We start from the raw sequence: 19,099 nt of genomic DNA on the forward strand, positions 1-19,099 counted from the left end.
ATAGAACCTATATATCTAACACATCAACCATCCATTTAAATACCATATGTACTAAATGGAAAATACCAAAATAAAAAAAAAAGAAAACCTTCAACATAATTACCTCACAAAAACTGCACAACTAGGAGCAACAGCAGATCTACAGACCAGTAAGAAACCAACTTACTAGAAGCTAGTAAGTGTACTTCATTTTTCTTATATATTTTTAAAATTTCTGTATTACATACAATAAAAGTAACATCTTTTTTTCACAGAAATGTCCAGTACTTTGGAGTGGCTTGAAGTGAATTTCCCACGTGAGGAAATGTCTGAAGATAGTGATACTAATGGTAGACACTTCTCTATATAACCACATTAATGAGCATTACTTTATGTATACTTAACATACATATATATTTTTAACAGACCATACAAACATTGAAAATAGTACACCAAAAGATACATTGGATAAGACTCTCCAGTGCATGGAAGAATAAATGGACATGCTCATGGCAAATTTCAACCATTTGCAGACCTTTGTGGAGGACCACATAAAAGGAAAAATAAATACCATTGTCCCACATGTAACTGTCCCCCCTCTCCATATCCCAGTCAAGTATCCCCTCACCCTCTCCACGAAGAAAAACGTTTTGATGAGACTTCCATCCCTTCATCTCCTCCTAGCCATCCTCTTAAAACCGCCAATTCCCCTGTGTTTGTATCAGTTTCTGCTTCCCCTTCTCTTTCATAAATTGTACATCTATATATAATAAAACAAAAATATTATGTGTCTTAATTCAGTTCTTTTTTGTGTATAAAAAAAAAAGGCAGTTAGGATGTCCGCGGACAGTACGGGTGTCCGGAATGTCCGCAATTAACCAAAATGGGGGTGTCCTAAGGACACTATACCTGGCCGTACTGTTCGCAGGCAAGTTACAACTGTTCTAAGAACACACTCGGTGTCCGGGATGTCCGTAAAACCCAAAATGGAGGTGGCCTAAGGACACTATACTGTCCGTACTGTTCGCAAGCAAAATGGAACCGTTCTTAGAAAACACACGGTGTCCAGGATTTCCGCAATTAACCAAAATGGAGGTGTCCTAAGGACACTATACCTGTCCGTACTGTTCGCAAGTAAAATAGAACCGTTCTTAGAACACACTCGGTGTCAGGGATGTCCGCAATTAACCAAAATGGAGGTGTCATAAGGACACTATACCTGTCCGTATTGTTTGTAGGCAAATGGGAACTGTTCTAAGAACACAATCTGTGTCCGGGTTGTCTGCATATATGTAAAATGGGGGTGTTCTAAGGACACTATACCTGTCCATACTGCCTAAAGAACATCTCTGCATATGTGCACCACACCCGTAACTTTTCCGAACATTGCGCCTGTCCGTAACTGTTCGCGTCACTTGTGTTGCACTTTTAATTAATTTCAGGACCGAACACTGTCTGTAGAACACCCGTGCACATACGCACAACCGTTCCCGTGCATTTGATGTCCTGCGGACACTAATTCCCTTCGCGGACATGTTCGCGACGCAATCATGTGACCGCACCCACGCTGAGCGTGTGTTCTGAATTGCGGACACTGTCCGGGTCCCCGAACATTTTTAAAGTGCATTTTCAGGCTATCCACAGTATTTTACAGTAAACATTCACCATACCACCTGTCCCAGACAATCACCCTGACGCTCTACATACTTTTTGGAACTTTTTGAGCCTTTTTGGGATGTTCGATCTGTCCGAGGGCAGGGCGGGTGTCCGTGAACCGCGCATCCGCACCCCTATAAAAAGCCACACCCCAGAGCTCAAACTCATTGTGCTTTTGGCTATTTCACAAAGCATTGTCTACTTTGGCTGGAAATTTTGCTGCCAATCTTCCAGATTTTTTTGAAACCTGATGGTATCCATGGCTCGTCTACTGCCACCTGGTGCTACATCTGCCTCAGCACCACCACCACCCCCTCCACCACCACCACCTCCCTAAGGGCCTGAAGAGGGGAACAGGCGTGAGGATGCAGAGGAGGATGATGAGGATGAGGTAGTGGGAGTCCCTACTAAGAGCACTCACCGTGAGTCTTGGGTGTGGCGGTTATTTACCATTCATGGTAACGTACCCAAGGCGCGTGCGAACAAAGTCACCTGCAACCAGTGCAAAATGGTGCTATGTTGCGGGAGGCTTGGTTTGTACAGCTTTGGTACGACTACTATGAAGCGACACCTAAGGTCGTTCCACGGTGGGGCCGTTCGCAAGGTTGTACCTTGCGAGGAGCATAGTAGGTTGAGTTCCTCTACTTCATCCTCCGTTTCCACTCCTCTCACCACAAGAGACACTCCTGTGGGAGAGCGCATCCCTACAGCTGCCTCACAGGCCATTCACAATGCTGATGACCCTTACCTTTATAGGGTCACAGTTTTGTGTATGTACTGCAACGCGAGAAGACCTTCCCACTACCCAAGTAAGGCCCACCCTACATCTTCCTCTCTCCACCCACTCTTTCTTATCCCTGTGGTTGGTGTCCCCCCTTACCCTTCTTTCCCCTCCTCTCCTAGTGTGTTGTGTGTAAAAACCAAAAAAAATATAAAACAACACAAATAAAAAAGGCTCTTTTCAGAGCCACCCTTCATAGTCTAAAAATAAAAGTGACTAATAAATGGAGCAGGCCCCTGTGCAATATTTTTGTAAAAGTCTGCGGACAGTTTGTGAACATCAAAAATGTTGGGGTGCGGCCCATCAAAACCATTGCACTTTTCTCTGGGAGAAAGTGGTGGCTCTGAAAAGAGCCTTTTGGTGGTGTTTTTTTTGTATTTGAAAAACTTGAAATAGTCAACACCTACTGCAAAAAAGATGGCTGTTATTCCACAAAAGGACGCAATGCATTTTGTACATTTCTCAGAAAAATCTTATTACCAGCATAAGTAAGATGGACTCCATCTCTACGAAAAATGTATGTGCTACGAAACATAACATTTCATTGTGAAAAGAGGACATGCCAACATCTCTTAGAAAGGCATAGACAGCCTTATTGACATTGGCCCTCATTACGACCCTGGCGGAAAGTGACTGACCGGACCGCAACAGCGTAAATAGCGTTTCCGCCATTGCACGAAGGAGCAAAGAGCGGCCCATTCCGACCCATCGGGCACGAGCACCACGCCATGGCGGAAGTGCAAAGTCCGCGATGGCGCAAATGGCCCCAAAACGGCCCACACCGCCGCCGTACGTCGCCCTAGGTGCAATACCGCCACCCATCACAGCGGACACCGCAGAGTGCGCCTACCGGAAAGTACGGTGACCGGAAATATACGGAAACGGAAGCAAAAACATGGGCCCGGAACGGGAAACAAGCCGCCGTACACCTATAAAACCACTAAAACCACACTACCACTAAAAACACAACCCTGAGACACACCCCAACCCGTCATCCACCCTAGCGAAACCAAGTAAAATTGGAAAAGCAGCGAAGAAAGCGTGCGACCGCAAGCGGCAGGTCCACTTCTCCCGCGAGGAACTCACCGTGCCAACAGAGACCCTCCAGGAGAATGGTGCCGTCGTCTTCTCCACGCAAATGACCAGGACGGCACTTGCGAACAAGAAGGCCATATGGGCTCTGGTAGCACAGCGGGTAAGCGCGGTGGGGACCGCACCCCGCACACCACAACAATGCCGAAAGCGGTGGGACGACCTGCGGATACGCGTCCGCAGCATACTCTCTGCCAACCGCAACATTGCCACAGCCACCGGGGGAGGACCTGAATCACCCATCAAGTTGACCCCCTGGGAATAAATCTGTGCCTCCACCATCGGAATGGAGAGCATCGAGGGAGTCGGAGGGATGGAGAAAGGAGTGCAGACATCAGAAGAATCAGGTAGGTGGGCCAGATAAAATAATGCTAAAACCACAATGTCCAATCATGTGAAGTACCATGTGTCCACATAGTGCAACAGGAACACATGTCCAGGAGAACGTCCACACACATCGCCCTCATAGCGCACCTTAAAACCACAATAAATACATAAACAATTAAAAACCCCTAATACACCCACCACACGTCCAGCAGGCACACCCTAACTGCAGGCTGCCAAACAACTGCACCCTCACCCCACACACAAATGAAAGCACCTCTAAGGCCCCGACCCAAATCACCCTCATGTACCACCCCAATGCATGTGATACAATGCCATTCCAATACCCACAGACCCATTAATAACCCTCGCCCTCCTTTACTCCACCACAGGGTCCGATCCAAACGACGAGCATCAGGACACCCCTACCAGCACACCAGCAAAGAGGGCCAAGACCAACGGCCAAAGACCCTCCACCTCAGCTGCACGCATCAAGACACGGCAGCAGCACAAATCAGGTGGCAGCACAGAGGAGGGAACATCAACAGGCACCCCAGCAGCCAGCATGCCCACTACACCACCACCACAGGTCCCCCCAACGGATGCCACAGAATGCACTGGCTCTGGTGGCAGCAGCACCATAGGTTACACCCCAATAATGGCAGCATGCTCCGACACAGAAGACGGAGATGTCGAAGTCAGATCCATCCATGACCTGTCCCAATCCCCCTGTCTGTCCCATCCCGTACAACATGAGAATACCACGCAGGGGCACCCACAAGACGACGACTGGCCATCCCCCCCAAGCCCTGTGGCAAGGCAACATGAGGTCAACAGCCCCTCTGTGACCCCCCCGCAAGTGGCCATGGCCCAGCAGAGGCAACAGTCCCTCGACAAGTCAATCGGGCAACAGCAGCAACTGGCCACGCTCCTCAAGGACCATGCCGATGAATGTGGGGGCACTAAGGCAGACATAGAAACATCAACTGAGACACTCAGGGCAGAAATGGAGAGAGGTACAGAGACACTAAGGGCGCAAATGGAGAGTAGCACCGAGAGCCTGAGAGTCCAAATGGAGAGAAGCACCGAGAGCCTGAGGGGGGAACTGCATGCGACGTCCAAAGACGTATGTGCCGAACTTGCTGCAGTGCGCCGTGTGCTCACGGAGCTCTCACAAACCCTTAGGGACATGCATGGACGTGAGCAGGCAGAGACATCTTCCGTTGCTAGTTCCGTCCAGGGCAGCCCCCAACGTAGATCTGGGAGGAACCTGCGCTCCACATGCAGGGGTGCCCCTGACACCCGCAGAGGGGGCTTGCAATAGCGACAGTCCACTGACAATGAGCATCTTTGGACACTGGTGTTCGGGGGGGAGGTAGGAGGGTGGAGGGGGTGTGTTGGGCTCACTTGGGTGGCGGGTCGATAGGGTGTACACCATGATATCACATATGCCATGAACAAGTGCACGATCAACCAATGAGATGTGTCGACAATGATCATTATGTACTAGGCCATCCTAGGCGTATAGTCCATATTGTGCATCTACCAGACACACACAGTGCCACGAGTCCCGTGTCCATCTATCAGCCACCAGGCGTGAGTGCCAGAAGCATGCATCAATGACATGCTGACGAATGTCACGGCCCTCCGGTGCCTCGCAGACTCCTTGGGTTCTGCCACATCCCCACCCTCATCATGACCATCATCAGGTGCTTGCAGTTCTGCGTCTGGGGGCATGGGCACATTTCTACGTACGCACATGTTGTGGAGCATGACACATGCCATCGCCATCTTTGCAACCTTCTCATGGCGGTACAGGAGTGCCCCGCCAGACCTGCTGAGGCAGCGGAAACGAGTCTTCAGTAGGCCGAATGCCTGTTCAATGACTACACGGGTACGTGAGTGGGCATGGTTGTAGTCCTCCTCATGCTGGTCCCGTGGGTTCCGGACTGGTGTGAGGAGCCATCTCTTCAGTGGATACCCAGCATCACCTGTATGTGGACGATAAACGTATGATGTGGAATGCCATTGCTACGTACGCACCCCCCCCCCCCTTCCTGCCAGGACATTGCCGCATCACATACCCCACATCATCATGCATGAAAAGAGACTCACCGAGTAGCCAGGATCTGTTCCCTGCGTGTCGCTCCATGAAGCGTGGTATAGTAGAGTTCCTCAAGACCAAAGAATCATGGGTTGATCCAGGGAATCTGGCACAACAATGTGTAATGATCCTGTTGGAGTCACACACCATCTGTACATTCAGGGAATGAAATTGTTTTCGGTTGCGGTACTGGGCCTCCATGGCATGTGGGACGACCAATTCCACATGGGTGCAGTCGATGGCACCAATGCAACCCGGTATGCCGGCAAGTGCATGGAATCCCACTTTAGTGTTGGTAATGTCCTGCTCCGAGCGTGGTAGAGAGATGTAGTCGTCTGCGTGCTTCAGGAGGGCATCGAGCACTTGCAATAGTGTCCGTGAGAACAGTGGCTGAGAAATGCCATGCAACTGTCCGACTGTGTGCTGGTAGGTGCCCGTGGCCAGGAAGTGGAGTACAGACACCACCTTCAGTAGGGGTGGGATGGCGGTTGGGCTGTCTATCATGCTGACAAGGTCAGCCTGTATCATGTCCACTATTGCGGCTATGGTGTTCCGGTCCAAACGGTAGAGGGTGTGGATCTGCTCATCAGTGAGGTTGAACGGATGTGCTCGGAGGCGTGGGATTGCGGGCTGCCTGCGTGGTGGTAGTGGCTGTGCTGGCGGCCCTTGCGGGCCCTGCCTTGGCCTCCTCCTCCTCCTCCTGCGTCTCCTCCGTGCGGCCGGTTGTAGTTGGTGTTCGTCTTCTTCTTGGAGTTGGAGTACTTGCAGTGCTATCAGGTCCCCCAGGGCCAACATCGCGAGTCCTGCCGGTAGCATTTCGGAGTGGGTGTGGTTGTGGCAGGAGACTGGCTGTGCAATTTATGTGTTTTCAGGCTGTATGGCCTCCACCTGTGGTGATTCATTCCACCTGTGCAAGCTGCTCTCCCCTTTGGGCGAGCACGTCCCGCACACAACGCTGCTAATCGAGGAACGGCATCTTGCTATTGCAATCATGTATTTGTACCCGATGGCCGTGTTACATTTGTTGATTTGTACATTCGGCTATGGTCACATTGTTTCACATACAATCTTTGCAGTCGCGAACAGACTTGTGATGGGTCAGTGGAACGTAGTACTCGAGTAACGGTGGGCCCTCATGCATCACTGTACAGGGTTGCAACGACGGGCGGGGCGTCCCATTAGTGGGTGATGGCAGTTGACATTTTCACACACAGCTGCACTAGCTGGATTAATTTGTGATTTCAAACGGCCACAGATGCCTTTTCGACGTGATGTTGCAAATGAGGAATTCGAAGGCCGGCGCTTTCGGTCTTCGGCTAGCTGAGAGGAGATGCCCACAGGTCTGACTGCAAGTATAATGTTCTATTGTTCGATGTCCTTGAGACAGAGGCCATGGCGAGGAAGCAATGATTGATATGAATAGTTTGGGATGCGCTATATTGACGTGGGCGATGAGGCCGGACGTTCCCAAAATCATGTAACTTCACAACACAGATATTACGGGCTGGAACACTGTGGATTTTGCAGGCTGCATAACGCACAGACTCAATGGAAATCCCGAATGTCTTGTGAGTAAATATTCCGGTGTATTTATGACAGGATGAGGGCATGATGAATGGATGCATGGCCAGCTCATTTGATACAGGGTTTGCCATGTACAGGGCTTGTTGGAATCTATCCGCCTCCCCTGCGCTATGTGATGCAGGGCTGCCATAGTGGCACCATCGTCTATCTGGCCTTGTTGAGCCCTCCCTGTCTCGACGCGCCTTCAGACACTTGTGTCCATGCACGTTGACATTCCCATCTGATGGAATCTGTTTTGGCAGACGCATGCACAGGTACACTCGTTTGGGATGGTGTTTACACCTCGATATAGATAGTCATGAGTGGCAAGTGGTTTTGGGGTGGTGATGATCCTTTGGAGTGGGCTAGCATGCATATGGCTGTGGATTTAGTGTGGTCATTGGAGTGAGTTGTTCGAATGTAGTTCTGATGGCCATTCTGTTCTTTTTCTTTTCTTTTTGTTGACAGGTATCTCCTACCCTTTTGCCACTGCCATCTGTATGCCACTCCTGCAGATGGCGTTTACTCACGACACCTGCTGCTTCGTGTTAATCAGTGGAGCAGCATTACGATCTTATGGGACGATCGCCAATGGGCCACATGCCCTTACGCAGTACTAGTGGCTCGGAGCAACATTTCGGCCTTTCAGTTGGACTAGTGCCTCCCCATTGGGGCGGGCCTGCGGTTCTGTGCGCTTCCATGTTGCCTTTTCGTACGTGTATGTGGCTCTGTGTGCCATGATGGGACAGGGCGTCACACAAGTAGTAGCTGGTCATTCCTTGCGGATGCAGCCCACAATGGTGATATGTGTTTTGGAGTTCATGGACTGATGGCTGTATGAGCTTGGTGATTTAGTTGTGCATTAAATTTCTATTCTGATATGGCCCGTGTAGCGTTCTTCTTTGCGAGTGATGTGGCATATTCCTATTTGGGGAGCGATGTTTTGTGAGGAGATCTGCATTGGGTTCCGGTTTCGGATTTTAGTGGCGTGGTACTGTGCTGGGCGCGTTTGCCTACGGAGCACAGTGAGGTCAGGGATGGGGGATGCCAATATGACTGTTTGGATGTTGTCATGCTCAGGGGCGGGGGATTGGGTTTTGTGTAACAGACGACGGTCAGCCAGGTGGACTGGTGGAATGTTGTGAGTTTCGTAATATTGCTGGTCACAGGTGCCTGTGTTTGCGTGCGTTTCTGGGGGGGGGGACTGTGGTCATGTCCATTGGAATGGCTTCTGTATTCGTGCCATCTGTGCCCTGCAGCTCCCATTGGCCCCTCTTGTGGATCTTTTGTTCGTTGGCATGCATGGGTGACTTGTACATTTCACTGGTAGCATTGTGACTTCATTGCACCTACGAGGAGTTGTGCTTTGTGGGCAGGGAGCGGTGTACAGGCACTCAGTGGGGCCGTTTACGGTTGATTCGCGATGCCGTACTTCTCACCATGGCGGAATGGTGCTTTCCGCCATGCTTGATGGCGTTAGGTACATGTCCGCTAGGGTCGGAATTCGCGTACCCTTGCGCCATGGTGGTATTTACGGTTTGGCATGGCGCGCGCGCGCGTGCTTGGTGCAGTTAGCGTTGGCGTTCACTACGGTGTCGCTAATGACTTCGTACTTTGCGGTGGCGGGTCATAGTCGCACCGATCGCTATTCGATGGCGGTATTGCATCTCCGCCATCGTTTTCCGATTTCCGCCAGGGTCGTAATGAGGGCCATTGTGCCTTGCTTTCTCCATTTGTGGACCAAATGAAGAAGAACACAGCCACATTTGTCTCTGCGCAATACGAGAAAATATTACTTGGGAATTTGGAAACATGTCCATGACCTTCCCAAGTCCTCCTTTCATCGCAAATTGCAAAAAAATTCCTGGCACATGTCCCAAACTGTTCCCTCCACAATTAATTATAATTATGTCTGGATGAATCTCTGTCTCCAAACTAGCACAGAGAGGTAGCAAGTCTAGCCACTTCATTCCACTCACTCCATGCCAGTGCACTTCCACGTGAGGGAATCCAAGATCTGCAGCTACTCCACAGTGTTGTGTATGCACCTATAACCAATGTATCCATGAGTCTCTCAACATCCACACAATCTGTTTTCTGAAACACACAGCCATAGCTAACTGTTCTTCTCTCAGGAAAAAGACATTCTGACAAACTCTCTCCTTACACAACACACCCACTAAACTTTATTAACTAATCAATTGCTCTGCTCACTCATTTACATGCCTCTCCACCCCAAAATCCCTGTATATAATACATGATGTCTGTGGACTACCGCCATGTTGGCGGACATATTGTAACTTGAACATCCCTTCTACCATTTTCACTTCACTCTCTGTGCATTCCCTCATTGGATACAGCTAACCAGTCACACAACCATCCACCAATCACATCCATGACCTCTACATTTAACTCCATCATCAGAGTTCAGCACTTCAAATGTACTGTTCATCACTCTGAGTACAAGTCTCATATCATTGGAAAGCACCTACTACAAAACTGCTCTGCAAGTCTCCAATATTTGCAGCTGCATGCATATCCACATGTATGAATACAAACTACAGGTATGCATATTTTCTGCACAGTACATGTACAACTCTTATGAATGCATATAAACAGAGTAACTGCCACTTAAACTGTATAAACTATAAAATGGAATTACTGTCATTTTTCCATTCTGATATAATCAACTGTCACTTCCAAACCTGTCTGCTATCTATTTTTATTTTACACACACACCTATCTAAAAAATTATTATATTAGAAGATGGGAGAAATAACAATATAATAGTGGAAAAACACTTAGTAGTGTATTATAAAATTATACACAGCCAGTAAAAGGTCATACATCTTCATACACTCACACACATAGACACTATCATTGAAAAGCTCCCAGCTGCAATAACACCAATACCTGTAAATCACATCAATCTGCTTTATTACCCACATCTTCACAAATGCATACATTCCATGCTTTTCTATACAGTTTCTGCCATTTACCTTATATAAATTGCAAAATAAATATATCATTATTTCCTCTTTCTCCTAACATCCTCTAACACAGCTTTAAAAAACCAAGTGCGTTTCATACACTTAATGTTCTGCTCATTTGCAAAGCATGTTGAACTTACATATTGTAAATGAAATATAAAGGCTGCAAATAGTCAAATGAAACTGCATGCATGCACTATGTTCAGATATCAAACAAGAATACTACTACAAAAACATAAAAATGAATCTCTCAATTAACATCACTGCTATAAACACACAAAATTAATAACGTCTTTCTTTTACAATTGCAGTGAAGACCACTCTCCTGGAAAACAGCAACATCTGAACTACAAACACCATCTACAAAGAAACCTGCACATTCCACAAAAAATGAGTAAGAACAATACTACCATTCTTTCTCTGCCTAGCCTATAAATCTCTCCACAATCTTGCTCCCCCTTATCTCTATTCTCTCTTCTCTTTCTACACTCACTCCCACTCCCTTCACTCTGCTGGCCACTTTCTTCTCACTGTTCCTCATTCCAATTATACCACACCCCATTTCTGCTCCTTTCATCTCCTAGCCCCCCTGCACTGGAACTCCTTACCTCTCTCACTCCGCTCTATTTCTACCTTTTCCTCATTCTACACTTTCCTCAAATCTCTCCTTCTCCATTCCCCAACATGAAACCCCTCCCACCTTCTTTCCCCCTCCCCTCTTGCCTTCTCTCCTTATTCATCTCCCTCCCCTTCCCTCTCCCCCATTCTCACCTTTAACTGCATCCGATTCCCTCCTCCTCCTCTTCCCCACACTTCCCTCTCACTTCTACTGCACTACTCAACTTCTTCCCTTCACTTTAATTGGTCTACTTACTGTTTTCTTGGTCCAATTTTAAATTGTTCCACTGTTAAGGTTATAATTTTACTTGTTATATTTATCATCTTGTTATTAAAATACATTACTCAAACACACTGTGCGGGTGATTCATGTAATTTGTGCACCAAAAAAACGAAGATTTGTGTACCATTCTACCCACAAATCACCATTTATTAAACAGGGATTAGCACACGGAATGGCACACAAATCCTCGTTTTTCAGAGCACAAATAACATAACTCAGCCCCTAGAATATTAGTATTACAAAACAAAGAATAGTTTTAATTTTATACAATTTGATTTACTAGTAGTGCTTTTCTTCACCACTGCTCACTTTCTACTGTCATCTGAACCGCAGTATAGTAACACACACATAGAAGAGTAGCCTTCCCAACTAATTGTAGCTGCCAAATGCACAATCACATACCACCAGATACATCTTTACAATCATACTCAAACACTCATGCATACAGCACACATACATTGCACAACAGCCCAACCCATGCCTTCTATTTTTTTGTTTCAACAGACCCCACATAATGCCTACAAGAAAGCAAGTCTGTAGAAAGCAACGCAGAAATAGAGCAAATGAAAATAAAAAAATGTCCAAAATAAGCATCCATCTCTAGCAGAGTTTGTACAAAAAGTTCAAACAAAACAGCTAATACAGTCATTTAGCAAAACTAAACAATCTTCCAGTACAGACTTTGCCTCCTCTATCAAAATGTAAAAGAAAACAGAAAATGATTAACAGAAATTCAGGTACCACTACTGCTAAAACTGCTCCTATAAATCTTGATATAGCAGGAAGTAACCATACCAAAAAAAGTATATTAACAAAAATGTTCCGCCACAGAGTCCTTCAGAATCTTATAAAATCAGGAGACAAATCATGCACAACCCTTAAAAACTACCGTAGAAAATAAATTCATCTTAGAAGCTTTGCTAGACAGTGCAATCCTTCTCAAAAGAAAGTTATATATTTTAGGGTTAAACAGAATGAAACCACTAACAAAACTAACTACTAAATTACAAAAAAAGCTTCTCAATAAACGGAATGTCAACAAAAATAACTTCTTAAATATCTGTGGAGGTGAATAGAGTCACACCACAAGCACAGAACCATATTTCATTGAAGAAGCATACAAACAAAATCAAACAAACACAATTGCCATCCATAGCAGTGGACGAGGTTATGAAAAACGTAATAATACCATAATGGAACAAGAAATAATGCTTACAAAAATATCCCCAAAGAACTCTAAATCAATCCGCCCTTTGACTGAACCAGAACGTCCAATATACAAATGGCCATGCACGTCAATGTGTAACATTGCCAAAAAAATCTTTCAAATCTTTATGCCAGTTCCTCAATCAATATGTGAAAGGCAAAGACAAAATCAAAATAAAACTGCTGCAAAATATGGATACTTGTCCAGTGCGCAAACACACAGGACTGCAAGGACATTCATTGGCTTGCATTTCAGGACCTATTTGCAAAAGCAGCTTCCATCATATGAAAATGATATCAACACATCATTCAACTATAAGAAATCTAGTCTATAAACTGTACTATGCTAAAAGTCCTGCTTTAGCACTAGCCAATTTAAATAACAATCTTCTACATGGTACAGACAAAGACCTACTTGAAGAAATCAACCATATCCAGAGTAAATATTTTGGAAGTGAAAACCACTTACAAAATGCAATAGCTTTACAACAGACTAGCAACAATTCTGCACATGGCAACCTTCTACTACACACATGCAAAAAAGAAATACTAAAATTCAAAAGTACATCCGCTGAAATACCAAACCATGTGTGTGTGTGTTGCCGCAGAACTTTTTATAAAAGTAACACAAAAACTATAGATGTAACATACAAAATAGAAGACAATGAAGATTCCAAATGGATTGAATTAGCTCTCTACCTTATAGAAGAAAACAAATATGAAATAACTGACCCCTTAAAAGTTTGCAGTTACTGCACTACAAAACTTGACAACAATCAAACTCCTTCACGTGCTATCACAAATAATTTGAAATTATTCCCTCTACCAAAACCCCTGCAACAACTCAATTTATATGAGAGCATAATAATTCAAACAGTACACCCATTCCAAGCAATAATACGCCTTCAACCAAAAACAGCAAAATTACCTCCCTCTGAATTTGTGAAAGGCATTCGCGGCAAAGTAGTATATTTACCATTAGATCTAAAAGAAAATGTGCACAATCTGGGAGTGCAACGTCCAATAGAACAATCTTTAATTGTCTTAGTAAATGGTGTACCTACAAAAGACAAACATTTTTGGCAACAACTGGTAGATTTACATAAAGTTAGACAAGCCTTGCAATATCTAAAAGACAATAATGAATACTATGAAGAAATAAATATTGAGAGAAAACTTAAGAGAAACAACTGAAATAATACAAGAGTCACCAGAAACTGGTCAATTTGAACTTCTAGATCCTGCTACAATATCCATTATTTTAGACCATGATACAATTCATCCATTACACTCTAAAGACACCATAGATGATACACTAGAAACATACCAAATGCAACAAACAAAAGGATCACCAATCATCATATGGGAAAAAAGTATAGAAGCACATGCTTTTCCTTTACTCTTTCCTAATGGCAAAGGAGGAAGGTACGATGATCGACCCACTCAGATAACAGCATCAGAATACTGCTCATTACAAATGTATTCTGAAGATCCCAGATTTAGACAAAATGTGGAATACATATTCCCCCTACTCTTTGAAAGTGAACCAGCAACTCTATGTTACAGAGTTGTACAAACATTAAAATCAGGAACCCACTTTCAAAATATGTCAGCTACGCAATTACTACAAAAAGTGCAAGAAAAAGATGAAGTTTTACAATCAAGCATTACAAATCTGTTAGCAAACATGCATGGTACGAAAGAGTACTGGTTCTGACATCACAGAGATGTACATTTCATGATAAGAAACCTTGGCCCACCCACTTGGTTTGTTACATTAAGTTGTGCAGAATATGCATGGGAAGATCTACATGATTTCCTTCGCATATCAAACAAAAACAAAACAAACATAGATATACTAACACCTGGAGAACTTTGCTCTCTAGATCCTGTTAATGTTTCAAGATATTTCCATCACCGCTTCATTGCTATGCTACACTTTATTTGTAATATAACTGTTCCTCCCTCGGAGAAGTGCAACACTTCTTTTGGAGAAAAGAATACCAAGCCAGAGGAGCACCACATATCCACATGCTTTAATGGATTAAAGATGGTCCTAAATTTGGTCAAGACAGTGATGCCACTGTGTTACAGTTTATCGAAAGATATGATACTTGTGAAATTCCATCAGAAGCAACAAATAGTGATCTTCATGCACACATTTTACAATTTCAAATACACAAATGTGGCAAATATTGTCGTTAAAAATACAAAAACAAAGGGAAATACTACACAAAATGCCGTTTTGGTTTCCCTAGAGCAGTTACAGAAACAGGTGGAGTAAACAACTTCATGTCTTCAGTTAGACATAGTGTTAAAGGTAAATCACCTAAAAATACATATTACATAAAAAGAACAGAAGAATCAAAATATATCAATGATTACAATGCAATCATTGCCCTATTGTGGAATGCAAACATAGATGTGCAGTACATTTCAGACAATTCCACTGCAGTTGCACAATATGTTACAGCCTACTTAACAAAAGCAGAAAAAAACAGAGCTTCAAGACGTCTGGATTGACCTGTCATCAGACAAAACACTGACTCAGAAATTGTACAGCTTGGGCATAAAAATGCTATCCCATAGAGAATGTGGCTGCTATGAAGCTGCAGATCGTTTAACCGGTACTGCTTTTTATGGAAAATCTGAAAATATACAATGGCTAAGTCTTGGTCCAGCTAACTCTAGAAAAAGAGTTCTCAAATCATACAACGACATAGAAACAATAGCCAAAAATGATCCGAACAGCCAAGACATTCAAAAAACAATTTAATAGACACATACTACCGAAACAGAAGTACCACTTTGGAAACCATGTGTCTATACCACATAGCCCAAAACTTCACATACAAAAATAATATAAAACCTGATGAAAAAAAGGTAGATACAGAGTGACAAATTGTGAAGGCAGCTTAGTAAAACTTACCAAACCAAGTTTAATTAATCATATCAAATTGTCATTAAAACGTCCTCAACATAAAGAACTATATTACATGTCCCTGCTACAAGTCTTTAAACCATGGAGAAAAGAAGAATAAATACTAGATAACTCTGACTCCTGTGAAGACGCTTTCAAAGCAAATGAAAGCACTATAACCGATGTAAACTTTACACAGTACAAAACAATGTTGCACAATGAACAGCAACACGAAGAAGAACTCCATGCTCAACTAGATAAGGACACTCCTGACAGTAGTCAACCTTCTGTAACAGGAAGCCAAGAACCACTGGGACAGCCACTAATAGCAAATGAGGCAGAATTAGCTATGACAGAAGTTGAAAACGCCATGTGTCAGTATGAAGATACAGAAGACTTAAGTACACTACAATCAAAACTAAACAATGAGGAGCGTAGCATTTTTCAATATGTAACAAAAGAAATTGCACATGGTGTACAACATGAAAATAAAGAAAGTACCTGCCAAAATTACAAACCTATACTATTATACGTCAGTGGTGAAGCTGGTTCAGGCAAAACATTCTTAATCAAAATCATCAGCAAGTTCCTTCAACAATAGACAAACAACAAACTGTCAGCTGTTGTAACTGCCCCCACAGGTTTAGCTGCCTAAAACATAGGGGGTGTAACTTTACATCGATTACTACTCCTACCAGTAAACACCAAAACAAATTAGAATATTGCAAACTTTCTACAGAAGCTGCAATGGAACCATGCAGAGTGTTAAAACAAATGAAAATGCTAGTAATAAATGAAGTGAGCATGTTCTCCAACCTAATGTTGGCTTTGATTCACCTCAGATTACAAGAAGTACTCAAAACAAACTATGAAGAGCTCTTTGAAGGAAAACACATTATTGTTTTTCTGAGATCTTCTTCCATTGACACCAGTGAAAGGTGAACCAATTTTTAAAACCTTAGGACACAAACTCTGCCGGAAAACTATTGGTAGCATAGGAAATGTCAACCTTTGGCAACATTTCCAATACAGAGAATTAACAGAAAACATGCGACCGTCTACAGACCTCACCTATGCCAACATTTTAAAAAGTATTAGAGTTGGTGTACTATCTCAAGAAGCACAAGCAACATTAAAAACACAGCACATCCAATCACTTGATGGGCATAACTCATGTGCTACTGATGTTATGGAACAATTAGCACACAATAATATCAATTATATGGCCTTAATGCCAACTCTTGCAAGCTGTTCCAAATTCAATGAAACAATGTTGAAAAAAGAAATGCAACCAATATTGAAATTTCTACAACAGACAAACTAGACGTACATGGTATGACACTACCCATGTGTGAACAAGCCACAACAAGACTAAGGGGCCGATTCATGGAACAAACGTGCGCCGAAAATCTTTGCGCAAGCAGGCGCAAGCGTGCGATTCATGGAAGTCCCTGCGCATGTTTTCCTCGGGATGTGCACAAAACCCGTGCATGGCGCACACGTCACTGCAACATCCCGAAAGGCGTGCGCGACGCGCACAGTGAAAGCGCACAACCTCAGCGCATACACCAGAAAGTGGGCGGAACACGGGGCGTAACGCGCGGAATGGGGAACAACGCGCAAAAATAATGGCGTAACTGGGGATGTACTGCAGGGAAGCAGACGGAACGCCCACACGCACTCGAACCACACGTATTCATGGAATGGAATAGGGCAAAGCCACGCACAGCCAAAGACACGCACAAGCCGAAACACGTCCGCCACACGAAGGCAGGCGGTAGCATCCCTGCGCATTACAAAAGTGGCAACATACAGCAATTGGGCCTGTGCGAGTGGGGCACATGTATTTCGGGGGTGCGCGGGAAGTTACACACGCGATTGAGCGGGGTACGTGTATTTCAGGGGTGCGCGGGAAGTTACACACGCGATTGAGCAAGGTACGTGTATTTCGGGGGTGCGCGGGAAGTTACACACGCGATTGAGTGGGGTACGTGTATTTTGGGGTTGCGCAGGAAGTTACACACGCGATTGAGCGGGGTACGTGCATATCAGGGGTGCGCGGAAAGTATCACACGCGATTCCATAAGGGTACGTGTATTACAGGGGTGCGCGGGAAGTTCCACACGCGATTGAGCGGGGTACGTGTATTTCGGGGTTGCGCAGGAAGTTAAACACGCGATTGAGCGGGGTACGTGTATTTCGGGGGTGCGCGGGAAGTAACACACGCGATTGAGCAGGGTACATGCATATCAGGGGTGCGCGGAAAGTATCACACGCGATTCCATCAGGGTACGTGTATTACAGGGGTGCGCGGGAAGTTCCACACGCGAATGTCCAGGCTACGTGTATTTCGGGGTGCGTGGGAAGTTACACACGCGATTGAGCGGGGTACGTGTATTTCGGGGTTGCGCGGGAAGTTACACATGCGATTGAGCGGGGTACGTGTATTTCGGAGGTGCGCGGGAAGTTACACACGCGATTGAGCGGGGTACGTGCATATCAGGGGTGCGCGGAAAGTATCACACCCGATTCCATCAGGGTACGTGTATTACAGGGGTGCGCAGGAAGTTCCACACGCGATTGAGCGAGGTACGTGTATTTCGGGGTTGCGCAGGAAGTTACACACGCGATTGAGCGGGGTACGTGTATTTCGGGGGTGCGCGGGAAGTTACACACGCGATTGAGCAGGGTACATGCATATCAGGGGTGCGCGGAAAGTATCACACGCGATTCCATCAGGGTACGTGTATTACAGGGGTGCGCGGGAAGTTCCACACGCGATTCCAACAGGGTACGTGTATTCCAGGGGTGCGCTGGGAGCACCACACGTGAATTGCATGTGTGGGTCTTCCCAGGTGTTCCCTCTACACCCTCCACGGCCCCTGTAGGTGGCTCACACCACAGGGGCCTACCCTGCACATGTCCTGCAGGCACCCCATCCACCATGGCCATGCCCCCCAGCCAACCCACATGTCAACTTGCACTACTGCCCACCAACGCATGTCCCCCTGCACCCACAGCCACCAGGGGCACCCTCCACCAGGCCCCCACCCATGTCTCCCACCACCCCCACCCCCCAGCACTGTGGGGCACCTGCCAGCAGGCCCCCACCCATGTCTCCCACCACCCCCACCCCCCAGCACTGTGGGGCACCTGCCAGCAGGCCCCCACCCATGTCTCCCACCCCCCACCCCCCAGCACTGTGGGGCACCTGCCAGCAGGCCCCCACCCATGTCTCCCACCACCCCCCAGCAGTGCAGGGGCACCCTCCACCAGGCCCCCACCCATGTCTCCCACCACCCCCACCCCCCAGCACTGTGGGGCACCAGCCAGCAGGCCCCCACCCATGTCTCCCACCACCCCCACCCCCCAGCAGTGCAGGGGCACCCTCCACCAGGCCCCCACCCATGTCCAACTCAAGTCTCCCACCACCCCCACCCCCCAGCAGTGCAGGGGCACCCTCCACCAGGCCCCCACCCATGTCTCCCACCACCCCCACCCCCCAGCACTGTGGGGCACCTGCCATCAGGCCCCCACCCATGTCCAACTCATGCCTCCCACCACCCCCACCCCCCAGCAGTGC

Source organism: Ambystoma mexicanum, chromosome 6q, assembly GCF_040938575.1.
Source record: "Ambystoma mexicanum isolate Mex_15411 chromosome 6q, UKY_AmexF1_1, whole genome shotgun sequence".
In the NCBI taxonomy this organism is placed as follows: domain Eukaryota; kingdom Metazoa; phylum Chordata; class Amphibia; order Caudata; family Ambystomatidae; genus Ambystoma; species Ambystoma mexicanum.